Genomic DNA, 15,994 nt, shown 5'->3' on the forward strand with positions numbered 1-15,994 from the left:
GTCTGGATGGCCCGCCGGGCCTGATTGGAACACCTTATTCTTTACTGCAAAAATAATAGACAGGTCAAAAGTCCCGTCCGCTGGCCATCCCACGCCTAGGGCTGGCCAGTCGGATGAACAGAAAGTCTGCCAAGGACCCTTCTTAACACTGACGGAAAGATTGAGTCCCCGACTCCGGACGTCCGTCCAGTGTGCTACTGTAAGAGAAAGAGGGGTGCTGCTTCCGTGGCCCATGTTACCTGGATGGGAGAAGAGGAGTAAAAGACAAAAACAAAGAACAAACAATGACGCGACAAGACACCGGATCCACAAGAATTTACCCAGATACAGAACGGCCGCTGAGGGATGATATCCCTCCCTAATGCTAGTCCGGCCGGACACGCGAGTGCCCGTTGCCGGACAGCCAGAACCTGAAGTGACCAAGACCTCTTGGTCACCGCCCGATCCTGGGGCGTCCCCCAGGGTGACAGTTTTTCTGGCCGAAGCCCCTACGACCAGAGGAGCCGACTCCTTACGGAGCCGACACCCTGTCTTCCTGAAAAACCGAAACTAAGAACGAACAAAGGACAAGACAAACACTGAATGACTCCGGAGTCTGCTTACCTCCAAGACCGATCCCAGCGCTTGAAGGGGGTCGCCTAATCCCGGACGAGCCCCCAAATGTTGGGCCCTAAGACCCCCGGAGAGTCCAGCAGAGGAGGCGACGACCCCAAGTCAAACGCAGAGACCGAGGCTTGATGCAAGAGCAAGAGGATTTTTATTACAAGCGCAGCGCAGGGGCTCTCAGGCAGGCAGGCAACAACACAAAGGAAGTGCTGCTGACTGGAGCCCCGAGCAATTGCAGAACACGGGTTTATAAAGGCAAAAACCACACGCAGGTGGCCGGAAAACAGGGAACTGGGTTACCAGTTAACTCATAACTCATCTTTTACAGGGACAGGTCTTTGTTATTAGTTGACTCATTTCCTAAGGGGCCAGGGTGGTCTGGTATGCGCAGGCCGATCCCGAGGAGTGATAAGATAACTATGCTATGACCAGATCAGGGCGCCAGAGCTTTACGGGAAAGGTCAGGAGGGGGAAGTTCTCTTTAATCTTTACATTAACCAGAGCTTACTGGAAAAGCTGGTCCAGGGGGAAGGGGGGGGGTTTTTCAGCGGCCTTACATTACGACATTTCCTGTCGTTTTCAATCACGGACATTACCCGTGGAAAGCTGGGAAATGACCAGAAAACTGATAATATTTACAACTCAGGCCACTTTGGGGAGCGTTTTCACTTGAATGTGCTTTCAAATATTAGGAATTCATGTTTATACAGCTCCAAATTTGTGTAGAAAGACTGTAAGTAAGGACTACACTGCTTATGTTTACAATTGAGGCCGCATTTCTCGAGCGGCTTTTTTGTGAATCAGTTAATATCCTGTCGGTTCCAGTAGATAATTGTAAGAAAAACCTCTTATTGTGGTAAAACTCTTAAAATACGCAATGAGAGTTCCCAAAAATGATTAAAAACTTGTAATAAACACTTGAAATACAATTTAATAGATTCTTACTACATTTCCTGTCGTTTTCAATCACGGACATTACCCGTGGAAAGCTGTGAAATGACCAGAAAACTGATAATATTTACAACTCTGGGCACTTTGGGGAGCGTTTTCACTTGAATGTGCTTTCAAATATTAGGTATTCATGTTTATACAGCTCCAAATTTTGTCGAAAGACTGTAAGTAAGGACTACACTGCTTATGTTTACAATTGAGGCCGCATTTCTCTAGCGACTTTTTTGTAAATCAGTTAATATCCTGACGGTTCGAATACATACTTGTAAGAAAACCCTCAAATTGTGGTAAAACTCTTAAAATACGCAATTAGAGTTTGCCGAAATGATTAAAGACTTGTAATAAGCACTTGAAATAAAATTTAATAGATTCTTACTGTTGGGCCCTAAGACCCCCGGAGAGTCCAGCAGAGGAGGCGACGACCCCAAGTCAAACGCAGAGACCGAGGCTTGACGCAAGAGCAAGAGGATTTTTATTACAAGCGCAGCGCAGGGGCTCTCAGGCAGGCAGGCAACAACACAAAGGAAGTGCTGCTGACTGGAGCCCCGAGCAATTGCAGAACACGGGTTTATAAAGGCAAAAACCACACGCAGGTGGCCGGAAAACAGGGAACTGGGTTACCAGTTAACTCATAACTCATCTTTTACAGGGACAGGTCTTTGTTATTAGTTGACTCATTTCCTAAGGGGCCAGGGTGGTCTGGTATGCGCAGGCCGATCCCGAGGAGTGATAAGATAACTATGCTATGACCAGATCAGGGCGCCAGAGCTTTACGGGAAAGGTCAGGAGGGGGAAGTTCTCTTTAATCTTTACATTAACCAGAGCTTACTGGAAAAGCTGGTCCAGGGGGAAGGGGGGGGGGTTTTTCAGCGGCCTTACATTCCCCCCTTTTCTTGTGGGAAGTTCCAATCATGGAACTACAGGCTAATGTTTGAGGGTACAGGCTGATACCGCTGTTGGAGGACCATTACCTGAACTGCACTAATCCGGTCCTGGATGAAGGCGATTAAGCGGTTTACTATGCATGGCCCGAATGTCAAAAGGAGGAGTAAAATGATCAGGGGTCCCACGAGAGAGGATATCAGGGTTGTGAACCACGGTGAGCTGTTAAACCAACTTTCAAACCAGCCTTGCTTGGCCTCTCGCTCTCTTTTGCGAGTTTCTAATCTCTCCCTAAGTTTTGACATGGAATCCTTTATCACCCCTGAATGATCAGCGTAGAAACAGCATTGTTCCCTGAGAGCTGCACACAGCCCTCCCTCCTTTAAGAATAGGAGATCTAGTCCTCTCCTATTTTGTAGGACTACTTCAGACAAAGAGGTTAGAGACTCCTCAAGTTTAGTTATGGAGTGCTCTATATGTTTGAGGTCTTCATCTATAGCAGCTCTGAGCTCCTCAGTATAGGTGGGGCCTTTAATGAGGGCTGTTGTCCCTGTTCCTACTCCTGCCGCGACCCCTAGACCTAGGAGAGCAGCCAAGGTCAGTGAAACAAGTTCCCGTTTATCCCGATGGGAAGGAGAATAGGAGTCAAATTCTTTTTCAAATGCATTAGCTTGATAATACATGATCCTGGGGACTAGTTGGACAAGGATACAATAATCTTGAGAACGGTTAAAGGCCTGGGCTGCTAAACATGGAGTAAGTCCCGTACTACAGGCCCACCATCCCCCTGTTGGGGGCACTAAGTAATAGCTTGCAGAGGAGGGATATGCCAGGTTCTCCTTGCAGAGATGCTGGCGGTCCTTTGGCACTTGTCCTATACATGTGCCTTGCCCTGAGACCTCAGTAAGGGTCAACTTCCCCTGCTGTCCCCACGAACAGTGGTCATGGCTGGTGGTGTTGGTATAGTTTCCCTGGAAGGCTATGCCCTCATAGTAGGGGGGCCCTGTAGTTAGGCAGAGCCAGCAAGACTCAGTTAGGTTAGACTTGGACATGTTTAAAGAACTAAAGGCCCCCTCTACCAAGCCTAATAGCCTCTGACCTGAGTTTGTCTCTAGTTCTATGGGGTTGGCCTGTTCCTCCCTGGAGGCTGGGCTAGTTCCTGCCACGGTGGTGGTGGCAAGAGGCCTTTCTTTCGTGGGGAGCTGCCGGCTGGACAAGACGGTGTTGGGTCCTACTGCAACTGGTGGCCTGTAATCCTGTACATCTAATCTTATCTTAAAAAGGAGGCCATCATCATGTTGGTCCTTATACAGCCGGATCCCCCATGTCACTCCCCAGCGCCACTTGTTTAGGTCGTATGACCGCCCAGCTGAGGTGAAGGAGATATTCAGGGCGTTAACCCAACCCCTATGTCCGGAGGTTTGGCTCTCATTTCTCCGAACCTGGATGAGGTCCCACTCGGGGGGCCCTCTGATCCAATATCCAGTACCAGTTGTCTCACATCCCCATTCTGCACAGAAATACTCTCGTTCAGATCCACAATTCTTTCTATGTCCCTGCCTGTCTTTGGGGCATACATAGAATTGGGTCATCGTAAGACGCTCACGGGCCCCCAGATAACTACAGTGAACTCCAAATTGCAAATCTCTTCCTTTTCCTATGTAAGCTCGGGTCTCTATACCTGCTTTAGTCTCTTCTACTGTTCTCTCAGGGAGGTCCCATAGTCTGTATCCTGCTGCCATAGCACAGAGGTCTGGCGTTAAGTCTGGCCACCATGTCCCCTTAGGTGCAATACTGGTGACCGACCAGACCGTCTGTCCGGTGTGGGGGGACATTACCCTCCAAGTATGTATCTTTGGGGCATGGGGGTTGCTACTTATCAGCGGCAGGCTCAGCAGGAAGAGGGCGGCGGCAAATCCGTAGCTTGAGAGGGTTGTCTGTCTTCTCCACAGTCCATCCATGATCGGTGTCGTCTGATGGGGGTGCCCGCTTGACGTGGGAGGCGTGGATCCAAGCAGCTACACCGTCTACCTTGACCGCTGTTGGGGTTGTCAGCAATACCAGGTGGGGTCCCTTCCACCTCGGCTCGAGATTAGCAGCCCGATGGCGTCTGATGTACACAAAGTCTCCGACCTGGAACTGGTGGGGGACTTGCAGTTCTCCTGGTTGGTAGAGGGCGGCCAGGGGAGTCCACACCTCCTTCTGGACAGTCTCGAGGGCCTTCAGCCTGGCAAGCAGGGATTGAGGGGTGTGAGTGTCTGTGGGCACGGACCAAGGGTCAGCGGCTAGGGGCGGAGAGGCCCCAAACAAAACCTCGAACGGTGTCACCCCCAAGGGGCCTGGGGTGTTTCGCGCGCGGAAAAGGGCAAAGGGAAGGAGGATCGTCCAGTCTGCCACGCCAGTCTCTAAGGACAATTTAGTCATAGCCTCTTTTAATGTTCTATTCATTCTTTCTACCTGACCTGAACTCTGGGGCCTGTAAGCACAATGCAATTTCCAATCCGCCCCTAGTATCTTGGCCATTCCCTGACTTACCTGGGCAACAAAAGCTGGACCGTTGTCTGATCCAATTACCTTAGGAATTCCAAACCGTGGAAAGATGTCTTCTAAGATCTTCTTGGCGACCACAGTTGCAGTTTCTCTTTTGGTAGGGAAGGCTTCTACCCAACCTGAGAAGGTATCTATGAAAACTAAAAGATATTTATAACCGTATCGGGCGGGCTTTACTTCTGTAAAATCCACCTCCCAGTAACTCCCGGGCCGGTCTCCCCTGAGTCTGTGTCCGGTCCCGACCTGGGATGAATGTACATTTACCAGCTGACACGCCTTGCATTGCTTAACTACTTCTTCTGAAAGGCGATCGAGTCCTTTGACATAGTGTCCCGTTGCCCGGCTGGTGGAGCTGAGGTGTTTGGCCCCCAGGTGGGTAAGGCGATGCAGTTGTTGGAGGTAGGCAGTGGCTGCCGCCCTTGGTACTACCATTTTTTCCCCTGCAGTTCTCCACACTCCTAGTTTGTCCTTATGGTATTTTTCTGGCCTTTTAAGCAGGTCTTTTTCCTCCTCTAGGGTGTAGTGGAGGGTCTCTGGCTGTGGTGCTGCGGGGCCAACAGCGAGGGCGAGTAGCCGGGGCCCTAGAGCGGCCTGCCTTGCCTCGGCATCCGCTTTCCTGTTTCCTATAGCTGTTTCCGAGGTCCCTTTCTGGTGGCCGGGACAATGGATGATAGCTACCTCCTGGGGGGCATGAATGGCTTCTAGGAGGTCGAGGATTTCCTTTTTATTTTTAATTTCCCTTCCTGCTGAGGTGAGGAGACCTCTCTGACGGTATATAGCCCCGTGCACATGAGCAGTGGCAAAAGCATAACGACTGTCAGTATAAATATTAGCCCGGCTGTTCTCTGCCAGCCTGAGAGCCTGTGTCAGGGCAATTAATTCAGCCTTCTGGGCCGAAGTCCCTTCGGGCAAGCTACTAGCCCAGATAGTCCGGTCCTTGCTGACCACAGCCGCTCCCGCCACCCTCTTACCTTCATAGAGGTAGCTGCTTCCATCCGTGTACCAGGTGAGTTGAGGCTCTGGCAAGGGGGAATCTTTGAGGTCTCTCCTCGGCCCTGTTTCCTCTGCCAGAATGTCACGGCATGAGTGTAGGACTTCTTTGCTCTCAGGATTTACTTCCGGTAGTAAGGTTGCTGGGTTGAGAGCTACCGGAGCCCCGAAGCGGATTCGATCTTCACTTAGCAGGAGACTCTGGTAGTGAGTCATCCGGGCGTTGGATAGCCACCGGTCCGGTGGCTGCCGGATAACACTCTCGAGAGTGTGTGGGGCCACCACAGTTAGTTTCTGCCCCAAGGTAAGTTTGTCCGCATCTCTTACAAGCAGGGCAGTAGCTGCAATTGCTCTTAGACAGCCTGGCCACCCCCTAGCCACTGGGTCTAGTCTCTTGGATAAATAGGCTACCGGCCTCTTCCAGGGGCCTAAGGTTTGAGTTAGGACCCCCCTGGCTACTCCCTTTCTTTCATCTATGAACAGAGTGAAGGGCTTGGCCACATCTGGTAAGGCCAATGCCGGCGCCGAGAGAAGAGCCTTTTTAATGTCGTCAAAGGCTTTCTGATGAGTCTCCCCCCACTCGAAGGGGTTCCCTTGTTTTGTCAGCGGGTATAGGGGCTCCGCTAGGGTTGCAAAACCTGGAATCCAGAGGCGGCAGAATCCAGCTGTTCCCAGGAACTCGCGTACCTGCCGGGGGGTCTGCGGTCTGGGAATCTGGGTGACTGTGCTTTTTCGGGCTTCAGTGAGCCACCTCTTTCCCCCTTCTAGTGCGTATCCTAAATAGGTCACTCTCCGCTGACATATCTGGGCCTTCTTGGCCGAGACCCGGTATCCTAGGCGGGAGAGCTCTAAAAGCAAGGCCCCGGTACCTGTTTCACAGTCCTCCTTAGTAGCTCCGGCGAGGAGAAGGTCATCCACGTACTGGAGAAGGGTGACTTGCGGGTGGTCAGCACGGAAAGCAGCCAGGTCTTGATGAAGAGCCTCATCGAAGATAGTGGGGGAATTTTTGAATCCTTGCGGAAGTCGGGTCCAAGTCAGCTGCCCCGTTATTCCCGAATCTGGGTCTCTCCACTCGAAGGCGAAAATATTCTGGCTGGCAGGATGCAGTCTTAAGCAGAAGAAGGCATCTTTTAAGTCTAGGACTGAATACCACACATGGGACGGAGGGATAGAGCTTAAGAGATTGTAAGGATTGGGGACCGTGGGATGAATATCCTGTACCCTCTTGTTGACTTCTCTTAAATCCTGCACCGGTCGGTAGTCATCAGTTCCGGGCTTTTTTACCGGGAGGAGTGGGGTGTTCCACGGGGAGTGGCACTTAACGAGGACTCCAAGGCGTAGGAGGCGTTGGACATGAACCTTGATCCCCCTCCAGGCTTCTTTTGCCATGGGGTACTGTCGTACTGCAATCGGGGTTGCAGTGGACTTAAGCTCTACTATCACGGGGGGCCGTTCGGTAGCTAAGCCCATCCCCGCGGTTTCAGCCCAAGCTTTGGGGTATTGCTGTAACCATCCCGCTATCCTCTCGTCCTTTCGGACATTACTCTCAAACAGCCGATGCTCGTCTTCGAGCTGGAGTGTCAAGAGAGTAATTGGCTCTCCATGTTGGGTCAGGGTCGGCCCCCGTGGGGTGAAAGTGATCTGAGCCCCCATTTTAGTTAGCAAGTCTCTTCCCAGAAGGGGGGCTGGACACTCGGGTATTACTAAGAAGGAATGAGTCACTCTTCCCGTGCCTAGATCAACTGTCCGGGTGGTGGTCCAGGAATATTGCTCATTTCCCGTTGCCCCTATCACCCAGGAGGTCTTCTGGGAGACTGGTCCTAGTGGTTTCTTAAGAACTGAATATTGGGCCCCTGTGTCTACCAGAAAGTTAACAGGCTTCCCCTCCACCTTAAGAGTTACCCTAGGCTCGGGGAGGGGATCCGAGCCCCGACTTCTTCAATCACTATCTTCCTGGAGTGCCAGCGCCTTCTTTGCTAGTCTCTTTGGGCACTCCCGCTTCCAATGTCCTTCTTCCTTGCAATAAGCACATTGATTCTTCCTTAACGGTGGCCTGTTGCCCAGGGCCCCTGCCTGTCTTCCTTTTCCTCTCTCCTGTGGCTTACTCCCTTCTATTGCTGCGGCCAAGATACGGGTTAGTCTCTGCTCTTCCCTTTTTTCCTTTTTCTCCTCCTTCTCCTCTCTCTCTCTCTCCTTCCGCTGCTCCTTTTCCTCCTCGGTCTCCCTCTTATGGTACACTTTCTCTGCTTCCTTAACTAAATCTTGGAGGGTAAAGTCCTGCAATCCCTCAAGTCTCTGCAGCTTTTTCTTAATATCTAATGCTGACTGCCCTATGAAAGCCATAGCTACTGAGGCCCTCTGCCCCTCCGAGGTGGGGTCAAACGGGGTGTACCGTCTGAACGCCTCCATTAATCGCTCGAGAAAAACAGAAGGCGGTTCAGTGGGCCCCTGTATGACCTCTCTTACCTTAGCCAAATTCGTGGGGCGCCGAGCTGCCCCTCTGAGGCCGGCCACTAGTGTCTGGCGGTAGACCTTCAGGTGCTCCCTACCTTCTGCCGTGTTGAAGTCCCAGTCCGGCCTGGCCAGAGGAAAGGCCGCATCCACCAAATGAGGGAGTAGAGTCGGCCGGCCGTCGGGGCCAGGGGCGTTCTTCCGGGCCTCCAAGAGGATCCGCTCCCTTTCCTCTGTAGTAAAGAGAGTCTGAAGAAGCTGTTGACAATCGTCCCAAGTGGGCTGGTGAGAGAACATAAGGGACTCAACCAGCCCCGTTAGACGCTGGGGATCCTCTGAAAAGGGAGGGTGGTTAGTTTTCCAGTTATAGAGGTCTGCCGAGGAGAAGGGCCAGTATTGGAGTGGCTGGAGCGGAGCCGTTTCATTATCGTCTCCGCGGGGGGGTGGAGGCCCGTATGGTCGGAGAGGGCAGGCTACGGTCGAATCTGGAGACGCGGGATGTCTCCTCTGACTCCGGGTTCCCTGGGCCGGTCCCTCTGTTGGAGGGGCGGGAGGAGGTGCTGAAGGCTCCGGTCTCTCCGGCGGCTCTGGCTGGAGAGGAGAGGGGTAAGGGGGTGGAGAGTCCAAGAGGAGAAGATCGGTTTGAGAATCTGCCAGGGGACGTTTCGTCTGATCTGCGGCGGGAGGGGCCTGGGCCACGAGAACCCGGGAGGTTCCGGATGGCAGCCAGGGTTTCAGCCAAGAGGGAGGGTTCTGGACCAGGTCCTGCCAGACGACAATATACGGCTGCTGGTCTGGATGGCCCGCCGGGCCTGATTGGAACACCTTATTCTTTACTGCAAAAATAATAGACAGGTCAAAAGTCCCATCCGCTGGCCATCCCACGCCTAGGGCTGGCCAGTCGGATGAACAGAAAGTCTGCCAAGGACCCTTCTTAACACTGACGGAAAGATTGAGTCCCCGACTCCGGACGTCCGTCCAGTGTGCTACTGTAAGAGAAAGAGGGGTGCTGCTTCCGTGGCCCATGTTACCTGGATGGGAGAAGAGGAGTAAAAGACAAAAACAAAGAACAAACAATGACGCGACAAGACACCGGATCCACAAGAATTTACCCAGATACAGAACGGCCGCTGAGGGATGATATCCCTCCCTAATGCTAGTCCGGCCGGACACGCGAGTGCCCGTTGCCGGACAGCCAGAACCTGAAGTGACCAAGACCTCTTGGTCACCGCCCGATCCTGGGGCGTCCCCCAGGGTGACAGTTTTTCTGGCCGAAGCCCCTACGACCAGAGGAGCCGACTCCTTACGGAGCCGACACCCTGTCTTCCTGAAAAACCGAAACTAAGAACGAACAAAGGACAAGACAAACACTGAATGACTCCGGAGTCTGCTTACCTCCAAGACCGATCCCAGCGCTTGAAGGGGGTCGCCTAATCCCGGACGAGCCCCCAAATGTTGGGCCCTAAGACCCCCGGAGAGTCCAGCAGAGGAGGCGACGACCCCAAGTCAAACGCAGAGACCAAGGCTTGATGCAAGAGCAAGAGGATTTTTATTACAAGCGCAGCGCAGGGGCTCTCAGGCAGGCAGGCAACAACACAAAGGAAGTGCTGCTGACTGGAGCCCCGAGCAATTGCAGAACACGGGTTTATAAAGGCAAAAACCACACGCAGGTGGCCGGAAAACAGGGAACTGGGTTACCAGTTAACTCATAACTCATCTTTTACAGGGACAGGTCTTTGTTATTAGTTGACTCATTTCCTAAGGGGCCAGGGTGGTCTGGTATGCGCAGGCCGATCCCGAGGAGTGATAAGATAACTATGCTATGACCAGATCAGGGCGCCAGAGCTTTACGGGAAAGGTCAGGAGGGGGAAGTTCTCTTTAATCTTTACATTAACCAGAGCTTACTGGAAAAGCTGGTCCAGGGGGAAGGGGGGGGGGTTTTTCAGCGGCCTTACAAACACATCTACTAAAAAGCAGATTTACACAAAGGTAACTATAGGACTCCCCCCTAGACACGGCCTCCCGCTGATTTTAATAAGGAATTCCCCTCCAGTGCCGCCCTCAGTTTGGATTTGACTCTCCACTCGTTGGAGTGGGCAGAGCGTAGGGAGGCATAGACTTCAGCAGCCCTTCATTTGGTCCTTAAAGTTTTAGGGGCTTGAGGCTCTGCTCTTTGCAGACCAGCCGCCTGGGGGCGACAGAGAGGCGGGCTCAGTCCGCGAATGGACCTCCAGTCCAACTGCATGGCTTGAAAAAGCACCGAGGTGGGTCTTAGCGAGGTGGGCCTTCCTGGCTTCCTTCCCATAGTCCCTGGAAGACCCTCCGCTCTGGGATGGAGGTTAGAAACTGCAGGGGCTGGGCTGGCTGTGGCTGCAGGGCGCCGCGCGGCCACCAGGGGTCACTCCTCTCCAGGCGCTCAAACCAGAGAGCACGCGGCCGGGCTTCACCTCACCTCCTCTCTCGCCAAAGCTTCCTGGGCTCCCGGGACTGTCCTCCACCCAACAGTTCAGCTGCCAGCACTCCCACCCTCCTTGCCTTGATGCTGTGGGATCAGAGAGGGGTATTGAAGTAGAGTTATCAGGTAAAATACAGGAAAACGTAATTAAATTCGAATTTCAGATACACTTTTTGTGCATAAATATGTCCCACACAAAGTTTAGCTAAATCTGGCCACGCAATCTGGAGGCAGACCCACGCAATCAGATTCCAACCTCACCATTCACTGAGCCTCTGGAGCAATCCTCTTCAATTTTCTGAGCCTCAGTTTTTCAGTCTATAAAATGGGTCATGGCACTTCTTCGTGGGGTAATAGAAAGTCTATTGTGTTCATGTATGGGCTCAATAAACTTTAGCATGTTTTCTTTTCATTCCTTAGATGCCACTGAAGCTTGACTCGACAGATGTGATATCTTCTAGCTAAAAGCTGACCACAAAGGAGACTGCAGGAGCCTGGAGGCTAGGGGTTGCCAAGGAGGATAAAAGTTACAAATAACTTCATTGCCAATGTTAGGAGCTTCCTGAAAGATCCATTTAAAGTTACATACCCCCCAGGAGACATTTGGCAATGCAAAAGACAGTTTTGGTTTTTATGACTGTGGGTGGGAAGGGTTACTGGCATCTAGAAGCTAGAGGCCAGGAATTGTGTTAAATATCCTTCAGGGCACAGGCCAGCCCCAAGAAGTCCAAAGTGCAGAGGTTGAGAAACTCCGATTTAAATGGATGTCAAACTCTTCAATAGTGAGAAGTCAAATAAATAAAGGAGGAGGCCAGTGGACTGAGGTGGCAGGAATGCTGAGGAGTCCTGAATAAGCAAAGCGAAATCTAAGCCTGTAAATGCCTCAAGGTTGTGAAATGGAAACCTAAGAACAACAATCACAAGTAATAACTAGCCAATCAAGAATTTCCTTAGTCTGCTTCTACTTTTCCTATATAAGTTTTCCTCCCGCTCCCAGCTGTGGAAGGCTTCTAACCACTTCTGGTTTGGCACTGCCCAATCAAATCCATTTTATTCAAATAAATTTTTAAATTTTAACATGCTTCATTTTATTTTTTAGCAGTTTGAAACCTCAAGAGGCCGTTTACTCCCCCAAGACTCTTTAAAATCTTTGCCTTAAAATCCTAGCCTTGCTGGGTTCATCAGTTCTCAACTATGGTAACATGATCCTCACTCGATTCTAATCAAGTCCCCACATGAGAATACCCACCTCGGCCAGGCTTGGCCTCCCTCCTCCAAGATGCTCCTGAGACTCCCGTAGTGTCTGCCTCAACACAGTGAGAACAAACTTAATGTGGCCTGTTAGGTCGAGGGAGCCCAGGATCAGGTGCATGCAGATGTGTGACGAGATAATGGACCCTCCCTGGAATTTCTAACAGATCTGCGTGCCAGACACAGATACCTCGGCTCCTCCCTGGAATCCACAAGGACCCCCACACAGATACTGACTCCTTCCTGAATACAGCGGACCCCTGCTGACCCCTGGGGTGGGGGGTGGGGGGGACTTCCTCAGCTCATGCCCCCGCCCCTCACCAAACAACTGTATAAAAAGAAGCCCCTCCCTCCCTGTTGGCGCGAATCCACTGGCCCTGCCCTTGGGGTTCGTGGGTCGCCGGGACGCAGATTAAAACTTTTCCTTCCTTTCTTCCTTCCTTTCTTCCTTCCTTCCTTCCTTCCTTCCTTCCTTCCTTCCTTCCTTCCTTCCTTCCTTTCTTTTTTTCTTTCTCTCTCTTTCTCTCTGTCTCTCTATCTCTCTCTCTCTCTCTCTCTCTCTCCCTCTCTTTCTCTCTTCCTTTCTTTCTTTCTTTCTGATTGACTCGACTCTCTTTGTTTCTACGCCGCCTCCTGAGCCACCTAACATGGTCTTCAACATCGTTTCGGCGATCATTTCAAGGAGCCAGTGTCCCACAGGCACCTTTCCTCCCTCCCCTGGTTGTAAGGTTGGCTGCTCACGGGTCTCCATTCCTGCGTGAAGGGGCGAGGGGAAAGGGGACCAAGCCCAGGCCTCCAGGCAGGCCCAGACCTCCAGAATGGGCAGAACCCATCACCACAGCCTCCCTTCTATCCCTGGGGGGCATTCTGGTGCTAGGGAGGCCAGGAATGGCTCCCATTGTTCACCCAGGGAGTTCCAACTCCCTGCCCTGGCTCAGTTAAATATAATTGAGCCTTGGCCGAGTGGGTCAGCTGGTTGTGCCTTGTCATACAGGGCACTGAAGGGTTGCTGGTCGATGCATATGCCTGATGATCTCCAGCCAGGCGTTGGAGAGGTGGCCAATAGATGGATGTTTAAGGCTTCTTTGGGTCTTCATTGCCTTTGGAAGACTCCCTTTCTCTTAAAACTCACACGACATAAATGTGTGTGCTTTTCATTTGTTAATCTGTCCTTTGTTACAGAGACCCGGCAGAGAACCCAGAAGGGCAGAAAGTAAAAGATATTTTCCCACTTTGATTCCGGCAGGATTTTCTTGTGTCTTTAATTGCAGAAACCCCCGAAAGGGGGGTCCTGCTGCACTGCGGTCCTCCAGAGCCTCTGGCCACCAGCAGTTGAGACAGTAGCAGGAATTAGGAGTCAGCCAGTGGAAGCACAAAAGGGAAGGCGGCTGTTCAGAGGCAGCAGGAGGCCGTGCCTGTCAGCCAGGCCATGCAGCCGAGGGCCGCTGCTGGAGAGAGAGAGATTCAAGTGAGACAGCAAATGAGTTTTCCTAGCAGCTCATCTTTTGATTCAGTGGTGAAATATTGCCTGGTTGTACTTTAATCACCTCCAGGGGCTTGCAAGACATCCCCAAAGAGATTAAAGTGATTTCCCCAGAAAATACCAGGACTTGATAGCTCAATAAGGAATGAAAAGGAAAACATTGCCATATAGGAGAAAATAATGATTTCCTCCTGTTCATAGGCAGATACCAGGCATTAGAGGCGTAGCAGCTGGGAATGCAGACTGTAGGAGAATGGAAAATTACCGGGGGCTTACAGTCTGGGCTTCTCCCTCATCCACCAGGTCCTGAGACAGTAAGAAAAGAGTGAGCAGCATCCTGGCTGGGTCCTGACTGGCTCCCAGCTCCAACTTGTGATGAAATGTAAACTTCCTTTGTGCTGTAAAGGCCCTAAATACATTCTGGACGACCTCAGAACTGAAGACTGAATTGAAGCACATTGTCTGTACTAACAATTCTCTTTTCTTTTCTTCTTCTTCTTTTTTTATAATATTCTTATTGATTTCTAGAGAGAAAGGAAGGGAGAGGGACAGAGAGAGAAACATGGGTGCAAGAGCAGAATATCCATCAGCTGCCTCCTGCATGCCTCCCACCGGGGCTGGAGCCTGCAACCTGGGCATGTCCCCTGAATGCAGGTTGGCCCATGGAATGACGCCCAACCAACTGAACCGCAGAGGCCAGGGCTCAATTCTCCTTTCTTACATTTAAAACATTAGCTCAGATTTCAAACTTTTAACTATAATGAACAGAATAGCTTCACATTTACACTCAAATGCCTTTTTATATGGCTACCACCCTCCGAAAGAGTGAGAGGTTTGCTTCCTGTTTCATAAAGGAAATAAAATGGGTTAAATGATAAATACTTCCCTTACGGAAATAAAACACTACTCACTCATTGCAAAGATCATTTTTATGTCTTTTAAATAGTGGGGAACACTTGCTGGAACTAAATCCATAGACGTCTCACAGCTTTATTTGTTCATTCTATTTTGGGCTCCATTATTGAAGCAATTTCTGTTGGTAGACATTGTTCTAACAATAATTTTTTGAGATGTTAATTTTTTTTTTCTTAATGCAATAGAATTGAGCACATCCCTCTCAGGATAATGCGGGGGGGGGGGGGGTGCAAGAGGGAGAGATCATATTCCCAATTGGATTTTGTATTGATCCAGAATGTATACAGATACACAAATAACCAGGTTTCTACGAAGGTTTGAGACCTGAGAGACACAGAAAGCTTCCCGATGGCCCAGCCGTCATTCTTGTTTGTTGCTATTGTTATCCTCACCCAAGGATATTTTATGCATTGATTTTTAGAGAGAGTGGAAGGAAATGAAGAAAGAGGGAGGGGGAGAGAGAGAGAGAAAAAGAGAGAGAGAAACATTGATGTGAGAAAGACACATCAATTGGTTGGCTCACACACGTGCCTCTACTGGAGCAGGGGATCAAACCTGCAACCCAGGTATGTGCCCTTGACTGGGAATCAAACCCGCCACCCTTCAGAGTGCAGGTTGACACTCTAACCATTGAGAAACACCGGCCAGAGCCCTGCTGTCATTCTTGTAATTCCACTGGGATCCTCCTCTTTGAATTAAAAATATATTTTTATTGATTTCAGAGAGGAAGGGATTGCAGAGACCTTGCCCAGGGCCGGGTTCCAGGCTCTGCAGTTTGTGGAAGGTGTTGGTGGCCACATGCCAGTCCATCGTCTTGCTGGGGCTCTGGTGGTAGACCGCCTTCTCCTCCTTGAGTGCCTTCTCTGTGGCTTCCTGGGTGGAGGAGCAGAACTTGAGAGACTCGTGCATAAACAGGCTGAGATGGCGTTGAGAAAGCAGCCTTCTGAGAACTCTGCACAGGTGGGCCGCGGACCGCGAGCTTGCGGGGCACAGTGCTGGTGGCCATGGACGCCTGGTGTGACGGGGAGGGTGCCTCTGGGAGCTGGCTGCCCAGCACCTGGGCCTTGGGAGGCGGGCTGCTGATGCTGGCCTGGAGACAGCAGGGCATGAGGGCTGGCAATTGTCCTTGTCCTATTGTTGCCAACAGCTGAGAGGTGGATGAAGGGGGACTTCGGGGCATGCTGATTCTCTGGGAGCCTGCTCTGCTCGCAGCTGCAGGTCACACAGCTCCTGGGCGGTGGGAAGCCTGGTGCGGGGTGGGGCCAGGTCTCTCCTCACAGACTCTGGCTGGATGATGAGACATTTGGGGGCCCAGCTGTATATGGGGGGCACCGGAAGCAGGCCGCCAGGGCCAATAGGCAATGGCAGGGTCCCTGGCAGGGAGGCAGGGGCACTAGGGTTGGGGCAGGGCAGGAGGCACCCAGCTCGGCCTCCTGAGCCTGCAGATGGTTGGGAGGAA

General features: G+C 51.5%; 1 pseudogene; it reads right to left on the reverse strand.

Annotated features, from left to right (window-relative positions):
* LOC118669433 overlaps positions 1-15,643 on the reverse strand; it is a 36,469-nt pseudogene extending 20,826 nt beyond the window's left edge.
* Between the last annotated feature and the right edge of the window lie 351 nt (positions 15,644-15,994).

Source organism: Myotis myotis, unplaced genomic scaffold (genome assembly GCF_014108235.1).
Source record: "Myotis myotis isolate mMyoMyo1 unplaced genomic scaffold, mMyoMyo1.p scaffold_m19_p_14, whole genome shotgun sequence".
In the NCBI taxonomy this organism is placed as follows: Eukaryota; Metazoa; Chordata; class Mammalia; order Chiroptera; family Vespertilionidae; genus Myotis; species Myotis myotis.